A 24,723-nucleotide genomic window follows, 5' to 3' on the forward strand; every position below is an offset into this window, starting at 1 on the left:
GAAAAAAAAAGAAAGAAATAGATTCAGAATGTCAGTTTGCCCTTAAGTGATGTATTAGCTACAAGAAATCTCATTACAATTTGATGCCTGAATCCCTTGAAGGAAAGATCTTACATTGTGAAGGTAGCATATGTGTCATGTGATGTAAGTACTTACTTTTATTGAATAGGTAAGTATATAATAGCTAAAAGCCCCATAAATCAGCTAAATGTCCTCTCAATTTATAGAGGATATTTGATCTGAGAACATTACTGTCTGGTGAACAACGGGGAGGAAAAGGAGACACGAAATGCAATAGAGATGGATATGGTGGGTAATTCCTTTGGATTCAGAGTATCAGATTTCAAGTCACAAACGGACGACCTGCACTGTTTCTGTACTGTCCATAGACTGCCCAGGCAATTTTAAAAATTTAAGACTTGCATATTAGACTTGGTGAACAGGGAGTTACATGCATATAACCAAATCACTCCAGAGAGACATCCAAAAATAACGGGAGAGGATGGATGCAGTATAGATATATTCGAGGAAGTCATTTTTCATTGGACTTTTTATTTAAGCAAATTGAATGGTGATGAAAGAAAAAAGCAGCTATATTTGGTCAATATCTGTCAGACAGCCTTTTAGGCAGGGAAAGGAACTGCTCTGTCTGGCAGTTAGGAATGAAGGACAGATCTCAATAGCCCAGAGGGTTAGCTGGCACTTGCAAGGGTCAGAGGAGGGAACTGGATTATATTCTCTTTTCCCATAGAAGGGGTGGGGGACAATTTCATGTCAGTCATGGAAATTCTTCAACCCTTTCTCTGTAAGTTTTTGCTTTCTAGCAGGTATAGGTTCTCGTATGTTAAAAATCTCATTCTTTGGCCTTTCATAATTAGAATTTCACTTGCTTTCCATTTTCTGTCAAATACTTGAATGAGAGATCTAAAGCTACTTTTTTCACTTGCTCATTAACTTCCTAAACTGTGATATCTGGCTCTCAGCCCCAAGACTAATACCACTTTCTAGGCACCAAGGGTCTCTTTTCAGGTGGTGGAAGCACTGAGTGTCAAGAATAGAAACTGTGCCCCCTAACCATATGTAAACACAGTTGTCTTTTTGGTTGTTTATCATCTTTATAAACCACTCTGAAGATCTAAATAGTTCTGAAAATTCTCCTGGTTCTCCACATTCTCTGACCACTTCTTTCTCCTACTCTAGTTTCTTTGGAACTTCCTAACACAAAGCATGCAGGTTCCGAGTTCATTTAAAAGAAGCTTCAGATATGCTTGCCCTCAAGCAGTTTCTGATCTCATTAGGGAGACAAGCCTACTATGTGAAGCAAAAGCACAAGTCAACATATAAATGAATGCAGGATCACCAGAGAATTCCCACACCTTTCCCACAATAATATTTAATAAAGGTGAATGGATGGGTGGATGGACAATGGATGGATGAATGAATTAATGAATAACTGTATAAAGGAAGCCACAGTAGTCCAGAAAACTTTGGGAAGATTGAAGGAAAGTGCATGAAAGAAATTTTAAATTGGCCTTGAAGAGAAACTAGAATAGAGAATTGAGAGAGAGGAAACCTTCTGGGCAAAGGCAATAGAATTAGCAAAGCTTTGGAGATAAAAATAAGAATAGATTGTTTCTGGTGCTCTCTCAGCTACAGTGTTTTCATCTGTACTATGGGGTTGATAATAGAAATCACTTTATAAGATTTTAAATGAGTTAATGTTTATAAAATGTTTTTGTAGTGCCAGGCACAGAACAAACATTCAATCAGTGTTCCATCGTAATTAGTACATCTGGAGAAAATGAGACTTAAAATATCTATTTACAATAAAATATTCTAAGCAGTTATCTGCTAATAATAAAATGTACATAGTTCTATAATTTATTACTCTAAGGAATACTGGAAAAGCACTGAAGCATTTTAGGAAACAAGAGGATACTTAAAAAGACCGTGTTCTTACCTGTTGTTGCTTACCTTCAATAATTTAAAGTATATATTATTTAAAAGTGCTGCTCATGTAGTAACCTTTACTATGATAAATTCGGGTATTAGCTGCTTCTGAACTTTTGAACCTGTTGTGGGATTGAATCCACAACCAATACAGAAATGTTTCTTGTCATTTTATAATTCATGAAGTTAAATACCTTCTGCTTGCTATGGTTATTGAGGGAAAAAGTATTGAACTGGTAGGCCTGAACTCCAAATGGATCTTTCATATACCTAGAAAATGTTGATTTGTGAAAGCTCGGTTGTACATCTTCTTGGGTTTAAAACCAAGTAAGATTTATACTGTGGCAAAAACTGCAGTGTAGCCCAGGCCTGCCCTCTGATTCTGAGGCTTCAGCTGTTTGCTGGGGCCTATTTTTTTCCTCTCCTTTTTTCCCAAATTACTTTTCCCCACAATTAATGTTAAACATCACATCCAACTATCAAAGCATTATCATCAGTTCAGTTCAGTTCAGTCACTCAGTCGTGTCCGACTCTTTGCAACCCCAGGAATCGCAGCACGCCAGGCCTCCCTGTACATCACCAATTCCCGGAGTCCACTCAAACTCATGTCCATTGAGTCAGTGATGCCATCCAGCCATCTCATCCTCTGTCATCCCCTTCTCCTCCTGCCCCCAATCCCTCCCAGCATCAGGGTCTTTTCCAATGAGTCAACTCTTCGCTTAATTCAATTAGATTTTTTTTTTTTTTTCATTCCAAGTTCCTGAGGGCTTCCTTGATGGCTCGGTGGTAAAGAACCTGCCTACCAGTACAGGAGACACAGGTTCAATCCTTGACCTGGGAAGACTCTACATGCCATGGAACAACTAAGCCCATGAGCCAAACATTGAAGCCATACTCTGGAGCCTGGGAGCCTCAACTACTGAGCGGTGTACCGCAAGTACTGAAGCCCATACGCCCTAGAGCGCGTGCTCTGCAATAAGAGAAGCTACCTCAGTGAGAAGCCCATGCACCACTAGAGAAAATCCCAGGCAGCAATAAAGACCCAGCATGGCCAAAGAGAAAAATAAATAAATTATGAGTTCCTAAAATCTCACTTAGCATTGATTTATTCATCAGATACACTCTCTATAACAAGCTCCCCAGGTGGCTCAATGGTAAAGAATCTGCCTGCCAATGCAGGAGACATAGGTTCAATCCCTGGGTCAGGAAGATCCCCTAGAGAAGGAAATGGTGACCCACTCCAGTATTCTTCCCTGGGAAATCCCATGGATAGAGAAACGTGGTGGTCGACAGTTCATGGGGTCGCAAACGAGTCAGACTTGACTTAATAACTAAACAATGACAAGGACACTCTATAACAGGCAGGTTGCTAGGTGGTAAAAGCATAAATACAAATATAACATGGCCCCTAATTTTCAGGACACACCCTCTGGCGTGGCGGAGACAGAGGCATAAGTTAAGTGATATAGTTAACTGCTGAAGCACAGACGCTGGAATTGCCCAAACTGACGGAGTCGGGGAAGACTCCAAAGAAGAGCTGGAATTTGAGCAGATTCTAAAAGATGGAATGGAGGAAGACATGTATGTAAAAGACTAGAATTGAATGGTGACACTTCCACTGAGGTCTGGAAGAAACTGGAAAGAAATAAGGTTGTAGAGATAGGTAGGGTTGAGGTTGGAATAGGCACACTGCAAAGGACTTTGCATTCCTAAAACAAATGTGAAATTTTGTAAAAAATTTCTTTTCCAAACTGCTTCATTCCATATATGAAGCTTTGACAATTCCATCACTATGTTCAATACACTAATTCTTCTGATACTACAAGTACTTTATAAGTTTCATGTGATATAAATGTGTATTTTTTAAAAGTTTTTTTTTATTTTTAGAGTTATAATTGACATACAACATCATATTAGTTTTAGATGTACAACATATGATTCATTTATGCTTTTATTTACTTCACTGCTATTTTCTAAGAGAGTTTAATCAGCAAAGTGTGGTCAAACTTGGAAATTACTTAATTACCACTCTGAATAACATTCCACTTCCTTCATGATCTATTAGAATAATTCAGTAATTACCTTGACCTTTATTTCAGCACTGAATGTTACTATAATCAGAAAAAATGTGTTTATAAATAAAAACAGGAAGTCTATTAACTTATCTTCACAAGTGTTCTAATCTCTATCTCCATTTAAACCCCACTTAGATTTATGGCTCTTTTTATGCAGTCAAGTAATATCCTTGTCACTTTCAATATTCCATGTTATCCCCATTTGCCAGTTCCTTGTCAGACTTTACTCCACATTCAGCCATTTGAAATATCCTCATCTATTTATTAATGTAACATTTACTGAACTATGTTCATCAATTTATTAGTATATCCTGTATTGAATACATATTAATACATATTATTAGTATTTATATTTTATTGAATGCCCACTATGTACAAGGTACAGTTAGGTCCTGAAGTGCAAATTCAATGAGGCTTAGTCCTGACTTCAGGTTGATTATGGTCTAGTGAGGAAGCAGACATGAAAAAAGTGGTCCCATGAAAGTGAGACAGATCTACACATGAGGAGAGGCATCTGGGTTACAATCCTGGGAGACTTTTGAGCAGAATTTAAAAGAATGGCTTAAAAATTGCTGAGGGTGCAAGTGATGGTTGCACACAGTTCCATGGACCTATGAGAAGGATGCGGCTCTTCTGCATCAGCCTCTACTTGATTATACTCAGAGGAAATACAGCTGAAACAGAGATCACACAAAATTCCAAATCAGCCAACTTTTAGATCATATCCTAACTTTTAAATCTTTGCAGCCAACAAAATCCTTCAATTTCCCAAAGGAACAAAGTAGAGGATAAAGCAAGTTAATATTAATGGCAGTGTGTTTTCGTCTGTTTTTATAGTATCCAGAATGACTTGTTGTTCAGTGAACAAGTAAGGGGACAGGTAGGTTAGACTAAATTGCATCTGGCCTCCTGAAGTCAATCGGTTTTGTTCTTACCCAGTATCTCACTGCCTTGTGATCAGAGGATGAATGTTGGATATCATGTAATATGGATAGGCATAGAGAAGCCAAAAGGGCCCTGGGGATTTTAGCCCACTGTCTTCCAGATTTCTTTCTTGCCAGCATCAATCTCTCCTAAACTTCTGTTAAAAGGGAAAAATATAAAGACAGTAATATTCTCTAAAATGTCTTTAAAAATAATTTAAAAAGCATTAAAAATAAAAAGACATTTGTAAGGAATAAGAGCAATCAGTTTGTAAACTTATAGCAGAAACAAATCTGAATTTTAGTCCTTACATGTTTTACATAGACTGAAAGGAAGAAACAAGAGGAATTTCATCACATTTAATTTAAAAAACTCTATTTACATGGGCCTGGGATTTTTCTCACCCTCGAGCATTTTTTGAGTATTTACTGTATCCCAGGTACGAGATTAAATTCTTTACATAGACAATCTCATTCCAACTTCACAATAATTTTATGAAGTAAATACTAGCAGTATTTATAGCCACCTGATGCAAAGAGCTGACTCATTAGAAAAGACCCTGATGCTGGGAAAGATTGAAGGCAGGAGGAGAAGGGGACAACAGAGGATGAGATGGTTGGATGGCATCACCAACTCAATGGACATGAGTTTGAGCAAGCTCCAGGAGGTGATGAAGGACAGGGAAGCCTGAGGTGCTGCAGCCCATGGGGTTACAAAGAGTCAGACATGACTAAGCTACTGAACAACAATAACAAAAATACTAACAGTATTCCTAATGAGGAAACCGAGTCCCAGTTAGGCCAAGAATCTTGACCAAGAGATTATGGCCAATTAGTGCCAGAATTAGGGTTTCTACTTAAGCATACTATTTTCAAAAATCTTGTTTTTTTTTTTCAATCCTAACCATCTACTCTCATGATTCACTTGCAACATTTGCCATATTCTCTGTGCATTTCAATTTTTAACCAATCATTTTGCCCTCATATCTGCAAATTTTCACTTCCAAAGAACATACATTTACCAGATCAGAATTTGATATTTTTATTATCTTGAGGAACCTTTAACTATTTACAAGGCAAATTTATTTTATCTAACTAAATACATAAAATGGATTAAGTATATATATATATAAAATATCATGCAAACACATAGGAGAGAAGTGGCAAGGCATTCATTTCAGAACAAATGAAGCACTTTTCAAAACACTCAGAGGCTGAGGAAGGAGAATACGATGAACGTTGAGAATGCCTCTCAGCTAACACCATGGGGCATCCAGGTGGTGAGCCCTGTCTGCACATTGGCTGGATGCCACCCCATTGGTAAACCATGCTTTGTAAGTTACTGAAAATCCTAAAGGGCCAGATTTTGTTGGGAAGCCCAAGCTTTGAATTTCTTAGCTCATGCTTCAGCTACTGAGGGCTGAAAATACATTTGAATCTCACTGAGAATGAGTTTGGGGTAACACTGTGCTTTTATTTCTACGACCAAACTAAGAGCTAAGAGGAATGTATGCCTTGGATGAGAAGAGTCTGCAGGAAACAGCAAGGGAACAAAAGGCAGCTACATGGAGCTGGGGTTCTGTACTTGTCCCTAAGATAGTAGCTTTTGTGAGGCTCTAACAAAACATTGTATTAAAACAAATAAATTAACATAAGACATTCATGAAGAGTGCTTATTTGCAGTACAAAGTGCATCTACAGCTGAGGCTGTTTGCATGCTTGCTTTCTGTTTCATTTATTCTATTTTCAGCCCCAACTCTCTGCTCTGGTTTTTGTGGCTGTGACTGGGACTCTACAAACTATGTTTCTTGTTAATTTTGTTAATAAGAGGCACTAAAGATGAGTTTCCTGGGTGGTGCAGTGGTAAAGAATCCATCTGCCAATGCCAGAGAAGCAGGGGATGCAGTTTTGATCCATGGGTCAGGAAGATCCCCTGGAGTAGGAAATGGCTACCCACTCCAGTATTTTTGCCTAGAGGAGAGGAGCCTGGCAGGCTACAGTCCATAGGTCACAAATAGTCAAACACAACTGAGCATAAGCACACAGATGCACAAAGAAGGTTTTAAGACAGGAGGATGAGGGAAGGAACTCTAATGTTTCTGATTTGCTTGTGAGAGCTACCTGAGTTGCCTGAGCAATGACCCTTTTTGGCAACAGGCTACACACTCCCATATATATATACACATATACATATGCATATTTACATACAGAGAGAGAGAGCTCTAATGTACTTATATTAACCAAGCTGGAATCAAGATTGCTGGGAGAAATATCAATAACCTCAGATATGCGGATGACACCACCCTTATGGCAGAAAGTGAAGAGGAACTAAAAAGCCTCTTGATGAAAATGAAAGAGGAGAGTGAAAAAGTTGGTTTAAAACTCAACATTCAGAAAATGAAGATCATAGCATCTGGTCCCATCACTTCATGGAAAATAGATGGGGAAACAGTGGAAATAGTGTCAGACTTTATTTTGGGGGGCTCCAAAATCACTGCAGATGGTGACTGCAGCAATGAAATTAAAAGATGCTTACTCCTTGGAAGGAAAGTTATGACCATCCTAGATAGCATATTCAAAAGCAGAGACATTATTTTGCCAACAAAGGTCCATCTAGTCAAGGCTATGGTTTTTCCAGTGGTCATGTATGGATGTGAGAGTTGGACTGTGAAGAAAGCTGAGCACCGAAGAATTGATGCTTTTGAACTGTGGTGTTGGAGAAGACTCTTGAGAGTCCCTTGGACTGGAAGGAGATCCAACCAGTCCATTCTAAAGGAGACCAGTCCTGGGTGTTCTTTGGAAGGACTAATGCTAAAGCTGAAACTCCAATACTTTGGCCACCTCATGCGAAGAGTTGACTCATTGGAAAAGACTCTGATGCTGGGAGGGATTGGGGGCAGGAGGAGAAGGGGATGACAGAGGATGAGATGGCTGGATGGCATCACCGATTTGATGGACATGAGTTTGAGTGAACTCTGGGAGTTGGTAATGGACAGGGAGGCCTGGCGTGCTGCGATTCATGGGGTCGCAAAGAGTCGGACACGACTGAGCAACTGAACTGAACTGATAGTTGTAATCTGTTATAATTATTATTTTTTAATTTGGAATAAAAATTAAACTCCCTAGAGACAAGTTAGTTTATTCATGACGAAGGGGGATTCTTCTATACTTAGAGATGAAGAATCCAACAAGTTTCTGGATATTAACTTATATTTACAAAATAGTATATATATGAATTAAGTGTAAACAAAAAAAATGTATGGACTGAGTTCTCTTTACATTTCAAACAGTTTGAGAAATGAAGGAAAAACGTGGCTACTATAGACTTATTCTTTCCATCATCCTTGAAAAGAATAAACTAAGTAATGAGCAGTGTAGATCATCTATCAGATACAGTCTACTGGCAAGGAGTCCATAGCAGAGGTATGGAATGTACCTCACTAGCAGGGCTACATTACTACTGGCAGCATTAAACGTTGGCTGTGTCCTTGGTGTGTCTATGTATTGTGATATGAATTAACATGTCCCAATAGCATTTGGCAAGGTGTGAAAAGGTGTTTTATATTTTATTTTTAATAAGTATAGTTATTTTTAATATAGAAAAAATGTTTGCCAAGTTCCTAAGAACAACAGAAAATGTTTTTATTCCAGAACTACAATTTTTAGGAGGAAATTTTATTAGTACATCCATAGAAAATGATATGATTTACATTTGTCAAAATGAACAATGTATTTCTTTAACCTTTTAAAAAATCATTAGTCATCTGCTTTTTGATATATTGTTTTTTCAAATGACAACAAAATTTTTTCATTAAGATTTGATAGCAATAATATCAATAAACATTTAACGAATACTGAAAAATCTTACTATGGGGATGAGCTTGGTAATGATGTCAGAAAAATAAGCAATAAAGAAATGGTTACACATCAAAATTAAATTGCAAATACATTAAATGAAAATGATCAACAAAAGGAAAAAAAATTATAAATCTGTTAATATTTCATGTTGATGTCAACTTTCTGTGTCATATTTAATTTTTCTAGAGGAGTTTCTTAAAGCAAATTCTGAAATTAAATGGTCTAACAGGAATTATTAGATAAAGATTGACAAGGGATTTCCTAGACTTTGATTTTGAGCTTGTATCCCCAAATGGTCCTGGTGGCCCTATAACCAGCCCTACCAGGACTTTGGTTCAAGCAGCAAATCTGTGATAATATGAGAAATGGAAAAAGAAATATTGTCCTGGAAAATATGTTTTTCTAGACAAGTCTATTTTTCTCATGGGATGATGGAATTTCCCAATATTGTGGTGATAATTAAATTATTACTCAAATATTATCCTTAGTCATTTCACTCCTCAAATGTGATGAGGGCCCCATAAGGGTTTGTAGTAAGAGAAAAATGCATTGAAATAATTAGTACTAAATTTCCTTAACTCTTTTCACATTTACCTAATGTGATGAAAAAGCTATCTAGGTTTAAACAAGGGTAGGAAAATAAAATTGAATAAACAGCATTCATTTATTCACTCTATTCATCTATTCATTCTGTAAAACGTTAGTCAACATCCACCATGAAGGTGAATGTCTCTTTTTCTGAAAGCATTATTTACTGAGTATTTCCAATATGTCAGGCATCTTGCCCACAAAATGGTACAACATGAAAGAGCTAATGTCCCCTGCATGTAAGTTCATAGTCTGATGAACATTTTCTTCTACTGGTACCAACGTTTTGGCCTTCGTCATACCTCCTGCCAAGAGGCACCATTATATTAAAGCAAGCCAGGCATTCCATGATTTCGTAATATGCAGTGCTCTTAGAGGAAGGAAGTGAGGTTCAACAACCATGAATAGAACCTCACAACTGGGAAGCACTGAGAGCCTACTCCATAAATACTTGTATGTTGTTTAAGAATAGAAAGAAATACAGCATTTAGAGGGAAATATTCCTTTGGCCCAAGGGGAAGAGAGTACAAAAGAAAAAGAAGCAAGAAAGCAAAACATGGAAAACACTCTTAAAAAAAGATAAAGAAAAGAAAGCAGAAAGAAAAAGTGAAAAAGTGTTAGTGGAAGAGTCTGCAGATGAACGTTATATACTCAGATTGGGAATGATAGTCAAGTCCCCAGAAAGAACTGGAAGGCCATTCTACTTCACTCCACCGTATCTGTAGTTCGACTTACGCACAAGTCTTATTTCATTTCCATTATGAAAAACCTAGGGTAGCTGCTGCATTATACGATCCTCATCAGTCACTGACATGGCCCTCGAGTAAATAATGATCTCTTGTGCAGCATGATGCTGCTGCCAGTAATGAGCATATAATAGTGATATATTAGCATGTTAAATAATGACATGCAAAGTTACAGTGTATATGTTGATGTCATGTCACTGCTAACCTGCTACTTGCACTAAATTTGTCATTCTCAACGTAATGTGTTGTTCCAGATGGAAAATTTAATTTTATCTGATTTCCCCCATTCACTTGCAGCTCTGGATAATCACAAACCACTTTGGGCTCTCTCCTGTCTCCCTACTTTTGTCACCTCCTTTAATCACTCTATCGCTAAGAAAACCAGACACGTAGTTGGCAATGGGCACACAGATGGACAAAGGAAAAGTCTTCTCCTGGAGACCTCACACTTACTTTGAAGTCTGCTCATCTGGGAGAAATCTAGGTCCAGAACCATATTTATATTTGTTATGCAGGCAAAGCAGCAAAAGATCTTGGAGGGCAGAGATGGAGAAACATATGGTAAGGCTGGCTATTCTGGGTCCCTGGTGAGGTGGTGAGGCATCTCTGATGGAATGAGCTTTCAAAGTCATAAGGAACTACAACAGAGTGTGCCACATGACACCATCTGGAAAAAGGCCTTCAGAGTTCAAAAGAAAGGAAAACAATTTAGCATTCAATCCACAACTAAAGTTTAGATGATCATGAAAAGTTACAGGCTTAAGATTAACCCCTCTGTGATCAAAACTGCTATGTGAAGTCTTTCATTGAAAGAAAGCTTGATAAGGCTGTAAACCTCTGAGTAAAACACAAGCTGCCTAAGTAGAAGAATTTTGCTTCATATTAGTAAATAATAATATTATCATTCAGCTTATCACTTCATTTCATTCTTACAACAAATACATGAATTGGGTTAAGACTTCAGTGATGAGAAAAATGAAGGCAAGTGATATGCCCAATGTTATAGCAATAGCTTTTGAAAGAAGGAGACCCAAGTGTCCTGTGGTTTGGCTTAGTTTTCTTTCTTATATGCTATTTCATCTTGCTGCTTAAAAATTAATGGAAGCGAGAATAATTGTAAACAAAGAAAGAGCACTTGCAGATGGTGTGTACTGGAAATTAGATTTTATGTAAATCCCTATGCAGTGTACAAAGACTTTCCTTCTACGGGCAAAACAACCTATGTCAAAGAGTTAGTAAAATGAATTAGAGCAATTTTCTTTCTTATGGAAGCACCCTGTTTTCAATAAAACAGCTGTAATAGATCACCAAATGCAAAAATTATCTTCTGGATATTTCAGACTCAGAAAGCTAAATATATACCCAGAATGTATAGGTGAGTGTTTCTTCAATACGTGAGAGGCATACAAACATGGTAAAAATAAGAATGGGTATGATTGTTTTAGATAGCATTCAAACTTGGTATCAAATACTGATGGTGATCATAGTAATAAGTTTAATTTGTGCTTATTTTTCAATTCTTAAAATCATGCCAAGTGAAAAATCTCAATATGCTGATATTTTTAAACCTCTCTTCAAGTTCAAAAAAAATTTTTTAATGAAATGAGAGCAGGCGTTAGCCTCAAAACCTTTAGCAGGAAAAATCATCCAGCTAGAATTTATTAAATTGTATTTTCTTTTATATTTAGCTCTTATTTTGAGTCACTAAATATTAATGCCTATTTACAGAAATTACATAAAGTTTCTTTGTAAAATATTCATTTAATTTGCAATGGAACTGGTTAACAATACTGCGTAATAATTATATAATATGGTACTGAATGAAACTGGGGAAACCTTGGGGTTGGTTCATTTTTGTCAGAACTTAAACTCAAAATAAATAGTTAGGGATGCCTCCTTGACTTGTAAATGTTATCCTTTGAAAATAGGAAACTTAGAAAGCAACTGAAAGCTGGGAACTGGCCTGGCACTCTTAGGCGGGCAGTGGTGTAAACAGAGATTGAACATAAACAATTTCACAAAATACCAGCATGGGAAAAGGCCACTCTGTGACCACAATGGATCAAGACAAAAGACTAAACCCACAAAAATGACCAAGAATATCCCCATTCTGGCTGATGTGAGTGACTGTTCCTTTAGCCTCACTTTATTCCGCCCATCATCTAGCTAAGATTTATGAAAATACTCCAGCATAGATTTATCCCTGCTTCCTAAAACCATTCAATCCCATGCAAAGCTTCACTTCCTTAAGCCTGTCCCAGGTCTACCACAAGCTTAAAGCCCAGAAAGTGAAAGTGAAAGTGAAGTCACTCAGTCCTGTCCCACTTTTTGCGGCCCCATGGACTATAGCCTACCAGGCTTCTCCGTCCTTGGGATTTTCCAGGCAAGAGTACCGGAGTGGGTTGCCATTTCCTTCTCCAGGAAAATCCCAGAAGTCCTGCCTAACACCTTCATTCTTAGAGGTCCATAGTGTGTCTCCCTCATTGTAATAAGCCAATAAACTGAACCACATTTAATTAGAGGTGTGCTTCTACTCCTTGGCTTGAGGGCATTGACATACTGCAGTAATTGGGTTTAATGGTCCCTCTCAAAAATGAATCAAAATTTGAAATTCTCCCTAACCAGAAAAATAATATTTGTTTAAAACATTTGTAATTATTTACAATTCTAATCCCATTTTAGTCCATCCAGTAAACCAATTAAAACTTTGAAACAGACCACAATTTCAGAGTTGACCTCACACTCTAAGCCATGTTGGTCTCTTTTCCCTCTCAAAGCATTTCAGTTGAGAATATCAACAATGTGACAGTAGCTAGCAAAATAATAAATTAATTATAATGCTACCATTTTTGCTCGGCAACACATCAAACTCTGTGATAGATGCGTTTCCCCATATCTTATCTCATCAAACCCTTATTACAACCTTCAAAAATAGATATTATTATCCCATTTAACAGGGAAATTGAGACTGGAGAAATCAGGGAGTTTGCCCCAAATTACTCACCCAATATGATGGATAATCTCAAGGTTTATGATAGTTCTATTCTCCTTTTCTGTTTCATAACTAGGAAAGTCAAGTTCAAACTTCAAAACTGACTAAGAGTAGGAAATATTAGTATGTCTTAACCTAAAATTTTATTAATATTTACATTTGAATATTATAATATTTGAATATTAATAATTAATATTAAAATGATATTCTTCTTTTGAATTGTCTAATAAAAGGAAGTGAAAAATACTCAAGATGTAATACTAGATCCATGTAAATAAGATTATATAAACTGTTTTTTTCAGAGAAAACTCATTGCTTATATATATAGCAGAAACATTAGTAGGGAAATTACTCAAGATAAAGATATTAACTGATGGCAGAGGACCAGATCCACTGACTAAAGACTTTGCTTCTTTGATCCCCTCAAAATTTATTTTGTGATCCTTCTCCAGTGGGTCTTATTAGTTTCAAGAAGCTGCCAATTAACCTGAATTGTTAACTATTTCCAGCATATAGTACTACTTCTCCTAAAAAGAGTTTTATCTCAATAGAGAAATCATGAACAACAACATGTTACTTTATGACTCAAAATAATCAGTCTTAAAACATAAAATGTTATTTTGTTTTCACAAACATGTAATACATAATTCATATGTTCCAGGTCTATACTGGTTCACCTACATGATTTATTTTATTTTCTCCCAACCTATGTCATATTGATAATATTATTCCCATTACAGAGCCTTGAAACACTAAGTAATCTACTTGAGTTCACACAGATAGCAGATGGCAAAACCAGGATGTGAGACTGAATTTCAGATCTCACAAGAGAAGCTGGAGAGTGTAAAAGTAGGGAGGTCTCCAAAGGCCTATATAGTAGGTTTCCTGATCAAATGATCCACATAGAACACATAAGAAGGCCCAAACCCGGTAATGCATCTTTTCTGCCACATGACCTCACTGTACTTTAGCTGGCATGGTTGATGTGCAGCAGAGTAAAACTTAGGGGAGGACGCCATGAAAGTACGTAGTGCAAAGCTCAGTGAAAAGACTCAACAAGTTCTAGTTCCCTTAACCCTGGCATATGGGAACTATATGTCTTAGTGCTGACTCGCCTGTCTGTCTCAATGCCAGGAAACCTGAATGTGCATTCCAGAATGTATTTGGATACATTGCAAACAAATGTCAGAGCAGGCATTATACCCCCCACTAATGTACATTTGCAGGTCAAGAGGGTGATGCTGGAAAAGATTAATCCCTTGCTGAGTATTATCCATCAGAATGCTTTTAAATGCTGGCATATGGGCAGCTAATAGATTATATATCATAAACACAGCTGTTGGAAGAAAAATGGCATTTCACAAGTCATACAGTTAAAATCTCTAATCTCCAAAAGTATCAGAACAAGAGCAGGGGGAGAGGCAATGAAGGATGAAAATAGAGCTTTTCTCGGAAAGGGTTATCTGTCTCCTGGATGGTACACTTTGATTACTGTTGTGTACAGATCCCTCATACTGGGCTCTGGGTAAAGGGGCATCAGAAAGGACTGCTTCAAGATGAGCAACATGTGGCAAAAGGAAGATGGGTTTGACAAGGGAAGAAAAAAGAAAATTTTATCTCAAATTTGTGTTTTTCCATAATATATATAGATTGTGTGACTGATTGTTTGAATATATATATGTGTATATACATATATATGTGTGTATATATATATATGTGTGTGTGTATATATATATATGTGTATATACATATATATGTGTGTATATATATATATGTGTGTGTGTATATATATATATGTGTATATACATATATATGTGTGTATATATATATATATATATATGTGTATATACATATATATGTGTGTGTGTGTATATATATATATGTGTATATACATATGTATGTGTGTATATATATTTGTAGCACTGGGAATAATAGCAAAAGTCTGCCCATACTATATATTTTTAATTGCATTATATAAAAATTATAAAGAAATATCAGTAATGTGACTCTATATTTCAGAAATAAAAACATAACATTCTGTTATTTGCTTGTCAATTTTTCTAAGTATTTGTACATGTATATATGTTTTCCCACAAACTACAATCATTCAGTATATACTATTTTCTACATTATATTTTTGGCTGCATAGTATTTTGCCACTTGGATATAGCATATTTTAATGCAATACATGTTGTTCCTTATTCTGGTGATTCCTAATTTTCAACATTAGAAACAAATATCCTGTATATAAATCCATGTGTGCACCTCTGCAATACGACCTCACCTTAACTAATTATATATGCAATGACCCTATTTCCAAATAAGGTCATATTCTGAGGTACTGGAGGGTAGTAAATATTTCAACATATGAATTTGCTGGGGGCACAAAATTCATCCCATGACATCAAACAATTTACAATAAACAAGTCTTGTTCCTTTGACTAGCATGCCTATCTCCCCAGCAAAATTACACTCTTTCAATGACTATAGTTTTTTATTCTAATATTTGATGGGGTAAGTCATTTTGCTAACTTATTCTTCTGAAGAATTTTTCTACACAGTCTATGCTTATTTTACCATATGAGTACCAGGACAATTTAGTCAAGTTTCCAAAACATTATGCCACTGGGATTTTTATTTTAACATTGTAGAACTTATTGGTTAATTTAGGGTACAGTTGCATTCTGATAATGTTGATTCTTCTTATACAAGAAAATGGTGTTTCTATTTATTCAAGTTATTATTCATGATCCTCAGTTGCATTACAGTTTTCCTCATCTAATCTCTGTACATGTTTTAAGTTTATTTCTATGTATTTGCTGTTATCATTGTGAAAAGGGTATTCTTCATTTTGTTTTCTAGATGGTTATTGCTGATATGTAAGAAAAGCATTGGGTCTGTTGGATATTGACATTGTTATCAGCCTTATATTGAATGCTCTTATGGACTTCCTTTGATTTTCCAGATATACAACCAACCACCTACATTAACAAGCATTTCTGGGTTTTACTTTTCTCCTTACACTTTCTAGGAAGCCTTTCTAGGGCTTGGCTTTTTGTGTGCTTTTTGTTGTTGTTGTTGTTAATGTGTTTACTTTTGTGCAGCAGATTATCCCGAGTAATCCTTTTAGAATTAGTTTGTGGATGGTAAAATTTACAAATCCTTGGACATCTTGGAGTATTTTTATTCTTCATACACACTTGAATGTTAGTTTGTCTACAAATACAATTCTAGCTTTACCACTATCTAGCACTGGCAATCAGAGAAGGCAATGGCACCCCACTCCAGTACTCTTGCCTGGAAAATCCCATGGGTGGAGGAGCCTGGTAGGCTGCAGTCCATGGGGTCGCTAAGAGTCGGACACAACTGAGCAACTGCACTTTCAATTTTCACTTTCATGCATTGGAGAAGGAAATGGCAACCCACTCCAGTGTTCTTGCCTGGAGAATCCCAGGGACGGTGGGCTGCCATCTATGGGGTCTCACGGTCTGACATGACTGAAGTGACTTGGTGGCGGCAGCAGCAGCAGCATTGTCAATACGATGTCTGATGCCAATCTGATTTTCTTTGGGAACTTTTAGAATTGTCTCCTTGCCTTTATAATTTTGAACTGTGGTCAAAATACATGTAGATGTATAGGCCAATTTAGCCCATTCTGTTTACATTTGGTGTTTTTTTTTTCCCCCAAAAATAAAAATAAGTGAGTTTTTTTCAGCTATAGAGTTTTATTCTGTTTATTCATTGAATATATCTTATGTGGATGTTGAATACATATATTTTACAGAAATTTAATGTTTAAATGTGTAATTTGGAATGTATATATGTGCATATATAATTGTGAATGCATATATATGAATGTTGAATATATAATTTTGTCATATTGAAGTTTATTATTGGTTGTTGCTGCTGCTACTGCTAAGTCGCTTCAGTTGCGTCCGACTCTGTGCGACCCCATAGACGGCAGCCCGCTAGGCTCCCCCGTCCCTGAGATTCTCCAGGCAAGAACACTGGAGTGGGTCGCCATTTCCGTCTCCAATGCATGAAAGTAAAAAGTGAAAGTGAAGTCGCGCGGTCGTGTACGACTCTTCACGACCCCATGGACTACAGCCTACCAGGAAGAGAAAGACATACACAGGGAAATATTAGCCAAAATTATCTGATCATTAGAATCACCTGGGATGATCGTTTATAACACAATTTTCCAGGCTCTGTTCCTAGAGAGTGTAATTCAATACTTTGGTTGAGGTTATAGGATGGGAGGCAGGGGCTAAAAATCTTAGTGGTTTTCAATAACAGTTATATATGCATAGAATCACCAGGAGAACTTTTTAAATATATCAGTACTGGGACCCTATCCCAACCCAATAAAATCAGGATGTCAGACCTACAACCTATGGCATTGAAATCATACACATTTTGGCTTGAATCCTGGTTCCACCACTTAAAATCATGTCATTGAACAAGTTACTCCACTTCTGTAAATAACAGTTTTGCTTTGTTTTAATCTTCAAATGGGAATAGTGATGGTTATAACATTGGGTTGTTATGAGGTTAAATGAGATAAGGAATGCAATGCTTGATATATAGTAAATATCTGATAACAGTACCTAACATTTATTAAACATTTACTCTGTGCTTGACACTGTGTTAAACACTTTACATGAACTGAAACAACTGTTCTATTTTTATCTGCAATTTGTCAATTAAGGAACCAATGCATGGAATAGTAAAGATACAGTTAAACAATTAGTTAACAGCACTTGTGACTGTTACTTGTCCAGTACTTGTGACTATCAATAAATAGTAAATATTTTTATTTACTAATATTGTTGAAGAATAATTATCAATCTGTAATAAATGTCAGATGAACAAGTTGATATTCTGATATGAGTTTTGAGTTTTATGAGCTGAGTTGGGTCCTTTTCTTCTAGGCTTGTCATGTGAAATCTTTCAAAATTAAAACCCTGATAAAGAATGTCTATTCCACCCACCTCCCCCGACACTTTTCCAGCAAAGAAACTGAGTTCCTTGAAAGTTTGTTCATGGGACAAAGTTCCATGTTACAGAAAAACTTCACATGAACTGTTTGGTCAACCCAATAAAATTATGCACACCTTGATCAAGTCTCCCTGACTGTCTTAATGACTTTATGAAGTCCAATCAATTTCTCTTGCCTCAAAACAGATGGCAGAAGTCTGTGGAATGCTGGTTACCCTCAGCTGATGGCAAAATCAAGGTTGAGCTGCCAGATGGAGCTTGGCACTGTTTAAAGGAACAAATAGCCCAAAGTTCCTCTCTGCCACAGAACCTAGTCTTTGCGCTTCCTTTCACATTTTTTTTTCAACATCTATTGTATTCTTAAAAATAGAAACACATGTTTCTGCCAGTCCCTCCATGGGATCCCAGATGAAAAACCTCTAAAGGAGAAAAACAAAATGCAATTTGAATCAAAGTCTGTGAAGCTTCCCAGACACACCAAGCCAGGGCCATTGGGACGCAGCGGGTAAGATGCTGACAGCCCACCAACAATGAGACCACAGGATCTGCAGCTAGAAGGACTTCTGCAGTCATCCTCTACTTACCAGACTTCTCCCTCCTCTTCCCCATGCTTGCATTTGCCCTAATTGAAAAGATCCTTCGGCGATGGCTTCAGTAGAGCAGAATTGCTGTTCCTTACTCAAAACTTAACCCTATCTTTCCCCATGGCTTTGGCTCTGGATTCTCATTCTACTTTGGGCAGTCAAAGTGTTAGTCGCTCAGTTGTGTCTGACGTGGCAACCCCATGGACTGTGGCCTGGTAGGCTCCTCTGTCCATGGAATTTTCCAGGCAATAATACTGCCATTCCCTTATCCAGGGGATCTTCTGGACCCAGGGATTGAACCCATGTCTCCTGCATTACAAGCAGATTCTTTACCATCTGAGCCACCAGGGAACGAGTGAAATCCACTTGACTAGAAGTAAAGATACTATGAAAAATTATGAAGCGTTCTCTCTTCTTTGATGCTAGGTTTCCTCCCTGTACCTTTATGTTCCCAGTTTCTTAAAAGCTGCTCCCAGGGGAGAAACTAATACTCTCTATTACATTTATTGTTTGCCTCTTTCAGAGCTCAGAGTTTAACAGCCAGGCAGAGGGTGCAGCTTACATGGTGGTATTTCAAACATCAGTAAAATGGTGAAGGTTATTTTGCAGCACTCCTGATACCATACTTCGTGAACTTTCCTGATGGAAAGTTGATGCAAACTGGATTTTCATAGCAATTCACCTTGATTATATTCAGATTTAGCAAGAGGTTCTGCTGATGGAGGTTGGTCATTAGTTGTGATATTGTTTACCACTGTGTGTTAACATAAACTAAAATCCTACTCACTTAATGACATTTAAGCCCTCAATAACCTAATCCTGTGCTATTTTCCCACTACTCCTTGTGATTCAGCCAACCTCTCAATTGTTTATTTTCCTTGCTTGTTTCAGGTTTGCAGTCTTCATGCCCTCCCTCAAAATTAGAGTCAGCCTGGCATAAGGGCAAGAGCACTCAACTCAGATGGGGCTGAGTGCGGAACATGGCTTAAACAAATTAAGTGATTTATGCAATATGATAGCTATATGACTTTGAGCCTTTAGCTTAATCATCTGTAAAATGACACTTCCAACTGTGCAATGTTCTTAAAAGGGTAATGTAGGATGTAGAGTGACTATATACAGATAGGGCACTCAATGAAGTTATCTTTTCTGAATATGAAAATTTTAGTCATCCTTCAAGATGCAGCTCAGGTAACATCAAAAGTGTTCACTGATCGCCTCCACTAGGATGCAAATTTTTCCCTCTTTTCAACTCCTATCTTATTTTGCCCTTATCTATCTATTATATGGTGAAAACATCTTTCTATCTGTACAATATGGGACCTTGAATTGACATTCATATTGTGGCATGTGTAAAGATAAAGGGCAGAGAACTCCCCTGGGGATCTATGTGATGGTTGTCCTATGTGGGGGCTTCTCTTTGGAACAGAAAGAAGAGTAACCTTGGGCCCTTGCCAATTCCCTGTACCCAATTATGTATTCTTGTGTTTTTTTCTTCAGTCTCCACTGAAGACTGTCCAAGATTGTACAGATGTCAGTGCCTACAAAGCCTGATTAGCACCTGGGGAGAGAGAGGGGGATGAATACTGTGGAGGGATCCAGAGCTGAAGGAGTTGTGTTGATGAAAAACGTCATGAGATTGGGAATAAGTATGCTATTTGGGATCTGGATAATGAAGTGTGGCAAAAGTTGCAGTGCGTCCATAATCTATAATTATCCTGACAAAATGAGGATTAGCAGAGATCAAGAAGGTGCCCACAGAACCCTTGGCAGGGTGACTGGCATTCTCTTGGTGGACAGTGATCTCAGTAGCCACTTTTCACCAAGTCAAACACTCCTCTTTAGAGAGGCAACCTCTGAGCATCTTTTCTATCACCATCCAGCAGCTTCAATCTCACCTACTGTTATTTGAGGTACTTGTCACTAGGTGACATCTTCTTCGCCTTTCCTTACCACCCTCCACCTCCCATCCTAAGAGTCAGGGGGTTTTATCTGTTGTGCTGCTGCTGCTGCTAAGTCGCTTCAATTGTGTCTGACTCTGTGTGACCCCATAGAGGGCAGCTCACCAGGCTCCCCCGACCCTAGGATTCTCCAGGCAAGAACACTGGAGTGGGTTGCCATTTCCTTCTCCAACGCATGAAAGTAAAAAGTGAAAGTGAAGTCGCTCAGTCGTGTCCGACTCTTAGCGACCCCTTGGACTGCATCCTACCAGGCTCCTCCGTCCATGGGATTTCCAGGCAAGAGTACTGGAGTGGGTGCCATTGCCTTCTCCGTTATCTGTTGTACTCATCACTTATCCATAGAAGAAAGTGGGTCCTTGGCTTACAGGAAATATTCATTAATTATCTAAGGAATGAATGAATGTGATGACTTCTCAAGGAGCTTCATAAAAGGAAGACAATGAAAAGGGCAAGCTAATGTGGAAGAGGAAAGGCAGGTAGATGCCTCACAGTAACTGAAGCTGTCAACTCAGTTTGTGAATACATGGGAAGTATTCATTCAGCTTTCCTAGAAGTGCTGGAGTTCCCATGGCAGCAAGTGGGTGATTTCAGCCCTCATTGGCTAGAGAGGACTATGAGCAGTTAGGTTTCGGGTATTCCTGAGTTGTTTTTGTGAATCTTATCTTCTCTCTTAGGCTCTTAGGAAAGCTGAGAAACATCCTCAAATTTCCCAAAGGACCTAATACAGGGTCTCACAAACTTAAAGAACTGACTTTAAAGAAATAAACAATGATTACCTGATTTTGTTCCACCTAAACAGAGTATGTGTTAGAAATAAAAAACATAATAAACCAGAAATGCTCAGTCATTATAAGTATCAAAATTTTTCAGTATCTGATATGGTACTAAAGGTTTCTATTACAAACTCCTACAGAGGTATCCAGTAGAAGGTAAGAGTTCTTTGCTGTGAAGTCTAAAACATTTCCTCTTGGGGCTTCCTTGGTAGTCAAGGTGTTTAAGACTCTGCTCTCAATGCAGGGGGCATAAGTTTGATCCCTAGTCAGGGAGTGAAGATCCTGCATGCCACCTAGAGTGGCCAAAAAATAATAATAATAATTAAAAATAAAACTTCTCTTCTTGCCCCAAAATGAAATGGTACACAAACGCAGATAAGTATAGCTGGTAACTTAGCAACCATAAATATTAACAAATAGTCAAGTTAGGCCCCATCAAAACATCAGGGTAATTGTTGGCAAATTGTATATCACACAAATGCTTTGAAATCAGCATTTCAAAGGCAAAAGGAATCCTGTTGTGGGTGATTGCCACAGCTGCTTTTGACTGCTCCTGGAAGTGTCTCTCAGTCTCCTGGGTTTTGTTGAATTGAATCGATGTGACACAGTGTGTGGTTTAACCTACCATGCTCTATCACTAAGCTCTTCCATTTGGATGGCATGCCATGGTAGCCTCATTAACAAGCTGCAGAAACTAGAATTATTTACTAGATGATCACCCTCGAAAGAGAGTCAATAACTTTTTTGAAAGGTGAGGAATCTGGAAAATTGTGGTAGTCTAATTTTTTTTAATACACTCTTTCATGAACTATATACGAAGTTTTGTATTAGATACTTTTAATATTTCTCAGTATTGGTTTCAAAGATTCTCTAGTAATCTAACTGAAAGTGAATGTGTCTGCTTTTTTAAAGGAAAGAAAAGAGGAATGGAGAGAGGGAGGAAGAGAGAGAACCAGAAGAAAGACTGAACATATATGCAGAATGAATAAGAGTTGGAAAAATTAGCACTAAGTGACTTGTCCTTTATTTTGTGACTCTGGGTGATGCCAAAATAGGCGGGCAAAATAACTGCATGATGTGCCGATTAATACTTAAACTAGAGACAAAGGGATCAACTGAGCTTCCTACTGACCTGATTGGGAGAGAAAAAAAAATCAAATTGCATTACAATTAAATTTGAATTCAATTGTATACACCTTATCCTTACAAGTTTTTTTTAAAAAATTTAATTTCTAGAAGATCTTAAAATCAAAATGTATTCTAATTCTCCATCTGCTATCTTGCAACTCCTGTACAATAGAGCTTACAGTTGGAGCCAATTTATTTTGCAGTTCACAGTCTTTCAAATTCTTGGAGAGAAGAGGTTTTTTCTGCCAAGATTCACACCAAGGCAACTTGATAGTCTTGCCCAAGAAGGATCAAATGTGAAACTAGATGACAGTGAAAATTGCGCAATGCGCCCTTCTCTGTAGCCAGTCAAGTGCAAAGAAATTTGCGTTGTTGCACTTGTGAGGCTTTTCAAATGTGCAGAGGAAACAGTTGAGCACAGGGCTTCTGGCCTGCAGCGTTGCTTCACTAACTGTTTGTTTTCTCATCTAAAACTCTAGAGGGAAGAAAGAAAAGGCAAGCATATCCATCCCACCCCTCCTTTTTAAACGGGGTGGCCATGCCAGATATTCTGAGCAACTTATTCAGCCCAAGGCTAATAAGCTGAACAACTTGTTTTGGCTACACATTCCTCATCTCCATATGGAATTGCTTGTGCGAGTTTTTTGGACTATTATGTGGTCAAAGGGAGGATGTTAGATAAAAAAAAATCCTCAGCACTTTCTTTTTCTCTCATATAAATCCACTTTCAAGGCTGAAGTAAACTGCATGAATTGCCCAAATCCTTAGGCGGAAGACATCACAGAATATCACATAAGCACCATCTTTAATAGGTTTGAAGGCATGCCTCTTAAATTGGGCTAAATTTGCTGATAAATCCACCATAGCTAACCTTGCCTACTCTGAACCTAGCCTGGGGCCTTCTTTATAAAGAAGGCATATTTTCACTGAACCAAAGTAAATCTTAATTACATATTTGCTTACCATGGAGAGCCATTTTGCTTCTGAATGGGAGGCTGTAACTGATAGAAGGTGGAAAGTGGGTTGATGTGATGTATTTTACAGAAATCTGTTAAAAAAAAAAAATAGGAAAAAACACTCCCAAATTTTCAGATAGAGTAAAGTAGTTTAGAATTTAGCAGACTTAGGTATTCAATGTTCTTTATGCCACATATCTTCCCAGGGAAATGTATCAAAATATTCTCTAATGATTCTTCAATATCAAATAGGGTCCTTCCTTAACAGACTGATTCAGGAGTTCCTATGTAGAACTCAGTTTTCTCCTGTTTCTTAAAGGTAGATCCATATATAATTCTGAAAGTTACTTCAAACTCCAGAGTGGGAGATTTTTATTCTTTAATATTTATTTATAGTTTTCTAAAAAGAAATTAATCTACAATGAGGCTCTGCAATGAGTCGACAGGTTTCAGAAGGAGGCACTGTTCACTCATTCACTCAATTATTTACTCAGTCATCCATTCAGAAAACATGCATTAAGAAGTTTTAAAAAGCCAGTCACTGGGACATCCCTGGTGGCTCAATGGATAAGAATCTTCTGCCAATGCAGGGGACACAGTTTTGATCCCTGGTCAGGAAGATTTCACAAGCCTTGGAGCGACGAACTGATGCACCACAACTACGGAGCCCACGTGCTGCGACTGCTGAAGCCGGCGTGCCTGCAGCCTGTGTTCTGTAGTAAGAGAAGTCAGCACAGCGCGAAGCCCACTCACCGAGACGGAAGAGTAGCCCCTGATCATTACAATTAGGGGAAGCCCCAGCAAAGAAATGAAGACCCAGCACAGCCCCCCTAAAGAGACAATTACTGACCAAGGTGCTGAGGATTTAAATATGCATAATTACAATAATAATGCTATCAGAAAGTCCATTCTCAGTGTGTGGCTGCTTTGAAAATCCAGGCTGAGTAACCATCCATGATGCCAACTTCCTAGAGAGATTATATAGTCAAAGGCCATTGATACACTTTTCACCTTCCAGTTCAAAGCTCACAAAAAGTACAGGTAAACATATAGGTCATGAGGGAAATACTCAAATATTTCTTTTGTGTGCTTTGCTTTTGAAGTTGTTCATGTGAAAGATAACTCTTATAGGGAAAAACAAAAACAAAAAATTATAGAAGTTAAGAAATACTTTTAAGTCAAACACCCATA

Source organism: Bos taurus, chromosome 10 (genome assembly GCF_002263795.3).
Source record: "Bos taurus isolate L1 Dominette 01449 registration number 42190680 breed Hereford chromosome 10, ARS-UCD2.0, whole genome shotgun sequence".
NCBI lineage: Eukaryota > Metazoa > Chordata > Mammalia > Artiodactyla > Bovidae > Bos > Bos taurus.